This window comes from Oratosquilla oratoria, chromosome 43 (assembly GCF_046742065.1).
Source record: "Oratosquilla oratoria isolate Oo_2021 chromosome 43, ASM4674206v1, whole genome shotgun sequence".
Lineage (NCBI taxonomy): Eukaryota > Metazoa > Arthropoda > Malacostraca > Stomatopoda > Squillidae > Oratosquilla > Oratosquilla oratoria.
The window spans coordinates 27,096,867-27,101,866 of record NC_134819.1 but is presented as its reverse complement, the minus strand read 5'-3'; positions in this window follow the sequence as shown (position 1 = coordinate 27,101,866).

Here is a 5,000-nt window from a genome sequence, read left to right as displayed (position 1 = left end):
CTTTTCCTTCTCCTATTCCCCCTCCTCCTCCTCCTTTTCTTTTTCCTCGTTCTTCTCTTCCTTTTCCTTCTCTTCCCCCTCCTATTCCTCTTCCTCCTCATCCTCCTTTTCCTTCTCTTTCTTCTCCTCTTCTTCCCCTCCTCTTCCTCTTCCTCATCCTCTTCCTTCTCCTTTTCCCCCTCCTCTTCCTCTTTCTCTTCCTCATCCTCTTCCTTCTCCTCTTCCCCCTCCTCTTCCTCTTCATCATCCTCATCATCTTCCTCTTCCCTTGGACCTAAAGTAATCGTTTGGCGTAAAAAAAAAAATATATATATATATATATATATTATATATATTATATGTATATATATATATTATATATATATATAAAATCCTGTATGAGGATTACCTCCGCGAACCACTGACGTCCTTTATATATTTTGTTCCTGCTGTCGCCAAACGATTTATAATCACCTGAGGGACGAACTCGGGGACAAACCGGGGTCTCGACTCCCGTTCGCTCCCCCACCCCCCCGTGTCCACCCATTCAGCTTAATAAAATCGCCTGCCGCAACGAGCACCATCAAGTTGAAGAGTTGACCCTTCATTCCAGCAGACTCCAGCTAAAGGGAAACCCAGCCTCAATAATAAAAGGGTAAAGACAATTGAACTCCTTTTTCTTAAGATATACAAAGGATTACAAAGGCGAAGCATGCCGACAGGAGACCTTTTGATCCATATCTAGGTCGGATGTAAATAAAAAAAAAAAAAAAAAAAAAAGATCATAATAAATAAAAACTATAATAATGTAAATAACAAATAAAAAATAAAATACATAAATAAATGCATAGGTATAGTTGAATAACAAACAAACAGGTAAATAGTAAATGATAATAAATTGACATATAACTAATAATAAATGAAAATCAGACAGACAAATGATAACAAAACAAAAACAAATAATATAACAAATTATAATCATTACAGCATCTTACTTAGGTATTTATCTAAATGATTCTTAAAGCTTCGAACTGAACTACATTGCACTACCTGTGCAGGAAGTTTATTCCACTCATTAACTACACGGTTGGCAAAGTTGTTTCTACCTACTTCCAAATTGAATCTATTTCCGGACAGTTTGAGACCATTGTTTCTTGTCTGATTCTCATTCAATGTGAAAATTTGGTCACTTTTGATGTTGTCAATTCCCTTTAAAATCTTAAAGACCTGTATCAAGTCACCTCTGAGTCTACGCTTTTATAGGGAAAACAGATTCATGTGCTTAAGTCGATTTATGCCTTCATCTTAGCTGCTGCCAGTTGGTTCTATTCAGTTGAGAGGAACCCTTCTGCATTGAACGGGCCAAGGAAGGCCCTTTCAAGATAGGAAGCACATTACATTTCTTCTTCTTCTTCTTCTTCTTCTTCTTCTTCTTCTTCTTCTTCTTCTTCTTCTCCTTTTTGTTTTTCTTTTTTCTTCTTCATCTTTTCTTTTTCTTTTTTGTTTTTGTTTTTGTTTTTGTTTTTCTTCTTTTTCTTCTTCTTCTTCTTCTTCCTCTCCTTCTCCTTCTTTTTCTTTTTCTTTTTCTTTTTCTTTTTCTTTTTCTTCTTCTTCTTCTCCTCCTCCTTCTCCTCCTTCTGCCCGATAACCTAAGCGAACTACCCACCATCGCCCCCGTCACCACAAGCGACATATTCTAAATATTTTCTTTTGAATAACTGATGTGATTTCACACACAAAAAATCAGTCTTTGAGCTAATAGGGCCCCAACCACCACTGTCACCTTTTCAAAGGATCTACCAGCAAGAGATATTTTTCTATTGACAATATTCGAAGTAATTGTCAATACTGAATGCATAGCTGAGAACAATATTGACAATATTCGAAGTAATTTGTCAATACTGAATGCATAGCTAAGAACAATATTGACAATATTCGAGGGTAATTTGTCAATACTGAATGCATAGCTAAGAACAATATTGACAATATTCGAAGTAATTATTTTCTCGATACTGAAAGCATAGCTAGGAACAATTAATTATCTTCGAAAGACATTTGAGATATTATGGTTGATATTGAAATACCGGTCTCGGTTGATAGTAAATAGATGCACTGATAGCACTGACATTACAAAGGATTACAAAGGTGGAGCATCACGACAGGAGACCTTTTGGTCCATAACTAGGTTGGATGCAAAAAAAAAAAAAATAGATAAATAAAAATATAATAATATAAATAATAACAAATAAAATGAATAAATGCATAGGTATAGTTAAATAATAACCAAACAGGTAAATAATAAATAATAATAGATTGACATATAACTAATGATAAATCTGAACCAAGCAAATAATAAACAAACAGACAAATGATAACAAAACAAACAGTGATAACAAAACAAACAAACAAACGAAGAGATGGGTAGATCAAGACGCTAAGCTCTACTTTATTCATTCGTATATTGATTTTATTCAGGCGAACGGCATTCTTAGCCCTAATGAGTCTAGCCCCTGTCCAGACCATTAGCCCAGATTTTTTTTGCACCCCCCCCCCCCCACCTACTGGGGAAGACTTCTGATTGGCGGAACTCATTGGCCCGTGCTGATTAAGGGCCTTCATTGGTCCGCCGTTAGCATGACGTCACCAAAACAGATGCCCGGCGGACCAGTCGGTAAGGTCCCCTTTTTTCTTCTGCCAGGAAGCCAACCCGATTATCTTTCGGGAGGGAAGGAGGGAGGGTGGGAGGGAGGGAGGGAGGGAAGGAGGGAGGAAGGGAAGGATGGAGAGAACGATGGAGGGAAGGATGGAGGGAGGTAGGGAGGGAGGTAGGGATGGAGAGAAGGATGGAGTGATGGAGGGAAGGATGGAGGGATGTAGGGAGGGAGGTAGGGAGGGAGGTAGGGAGGGAGGGAAGGATGGAGGGATGGAGGGATGGAGGGAAGGATGGAGGGATGTAGGGAAGGAGGGAGGTAGGGAAGGAGGGAGAGAGGGATGGATTGAGTGATGGAAGGATGGAGGGAGGGAGGGAGGGAGAGAGGGAGGGCTGGTAAGGAAGGATGGAGGGAGGGATGAATGGAGGAAGGAAGGGGTAGAAGGTAGGAGGGGAGGAAAGAGAAAAGGGTGGAGGGAATGAGGGAGGGCGGTAAGATGGGAAAGGGGGATTAAATGAGGGAGGGAAAGGAGGTAGAGATACAAAGAGGGAGGCAGAGAAGGAAGGGCGGGAAAGAGATCCAGAGGGGGAGGGCGGAAGGAGGGGGGGTGGAAGGAGGGAGAGTGGAAGGAAGGAGGGGTGGAAGGAGGGAGGGTGGAAGGAAGAGAAGGAGTAAGGGAAGGAGGGACAGAGGAAGGGAGGGGTGGAAGAAGGAGGGGGTGGAAAGAGGGAGAATGGAAGGCGGGAGAGTGGAAGGAGGGAGAGTGGAAGGAGGGAAGGTGGAAGGAGGGAGAGTGGAAGGAAGGAGAGTGGAAGGAGGGAGAGTGGAAGGAGGGAGAATGGAAGGAAGGAGAGTGGAAGGAGGGAGGGTGGAAAGAGGGAGGGTGGAAGTAGGGAAGAGTGGAAGGTGGGAGGGTGGAAGGAAGAAGGGTTGGAGGAAGTGAAGGAGTAAGGTAAGGAGGGACGGAGGATGGGAGGGGTGGAAGGAGGGAGAATGGAAGGAGGGAGGAGTGGAAGGAAGGCGAGATGGAAGGAAAAATAGGTTGAAGGAGAAAGAAGACGGAGTGAGGGGAAGGAGAGAGGAAGAGAGAAGGAGTGAGGGAAGACGTATGAAGGATTAGAGAGATGGAGGAAGAGAGGAGTGGAGACCAGGAGGAAGAGCATGAGGGAGAGTAGCCAAGGAGGGAGGGAGTGAGGGAGAGTAGCCAAGGAGGGACTTTGGCTGGCTGGCTGGCTGCCTCAGCCTAGACTGATAACGTGTTCAGCAGACGATAAGAAAAAGGAGGAAGAACGAGGAGGAGGAGGACGAGGAAGAGGAGGAGGTGAATGAAAGAGGAAGGAGTATGAGGATGAGGAAAAGGAAGATTAAAGAGGAAGAGGTACAGAAGGACCAGGAGGGGAAGTAGAAGGAGGAGGAGAAAGATGGGAAGAGGAGGAGGAGGAGGAAGGTCAAGAAGCTGGGGTGGGGGTGAGGGGTGGGGAAGGAGGGGGAGGAGGAGGAGGAGGAAGATGGGAAGAAAAGGGAGGGTGAGTGGAAACGAGGAAGAAGTGTAAGACGAGAAGGAAGAAGAGAAAGAGGATAAAGAAAGGAGAAGGGGATGGAAACGAGGAAGGAGTGTAAGACGAGGAGGGAAAAGAGGATTAGAATAAAGTGGAGGAGGAGGAGGAGGAGGAAGAACAAGAAGAAGAGGAGCAAGAAAAGGAGGAGGTGGGGGGACGAGGACGAGGAGTAGGAGGGCGAGGAGGAGGAGGAGGAGGAGGAGGAGGAGGAGGAGGAGGAGGAGGAGGAGGAGGAGGAGGAGGAGGAGGACGAGGAGTAGGAGGAGGACGAGGAGTAGGAGGAGGAAGAGGAGCAGGAGAAGGAGGAGGAGGAGGAGAAGGAGGAGGAGGAGGAGGACGAGGAGGAAGAGGAGGGGAAGAGGAGGAGGAAGAGGAGGGGAAAAGGAGGAGGAAGAAGAAAAAGAGGAAGAGGAGCAGGACGAGGAAGAGGAGGAGTAGGAGGACGAGGAGGAGGAGGAGGAGGAGGAGGAGGACGAGAAGGAGGAAGAGGAGGAAGAGGAGAAGGAAGACGAGGAAGAGATAAAGGAGGAAGAGGAGAAGGAAGACGAGGAAGAGATAAAGGCGGAAGACGCGGCCAGCAACTTAGGAGATTGTGATCACACCGGCTTGGGCTGAACTACAAGACGGGGGCAGGTAGTGCCCAGGATGAAGCGTATTGACAGGAAGTGTGGTGGGACAGCAGAGGATGGGACAGGTAACCATAACCAAAATATGTATATATATACATATATATATATATATATATATATATATATATATATATATATATATATATATATATATATATATATATATATATGAATATATATAT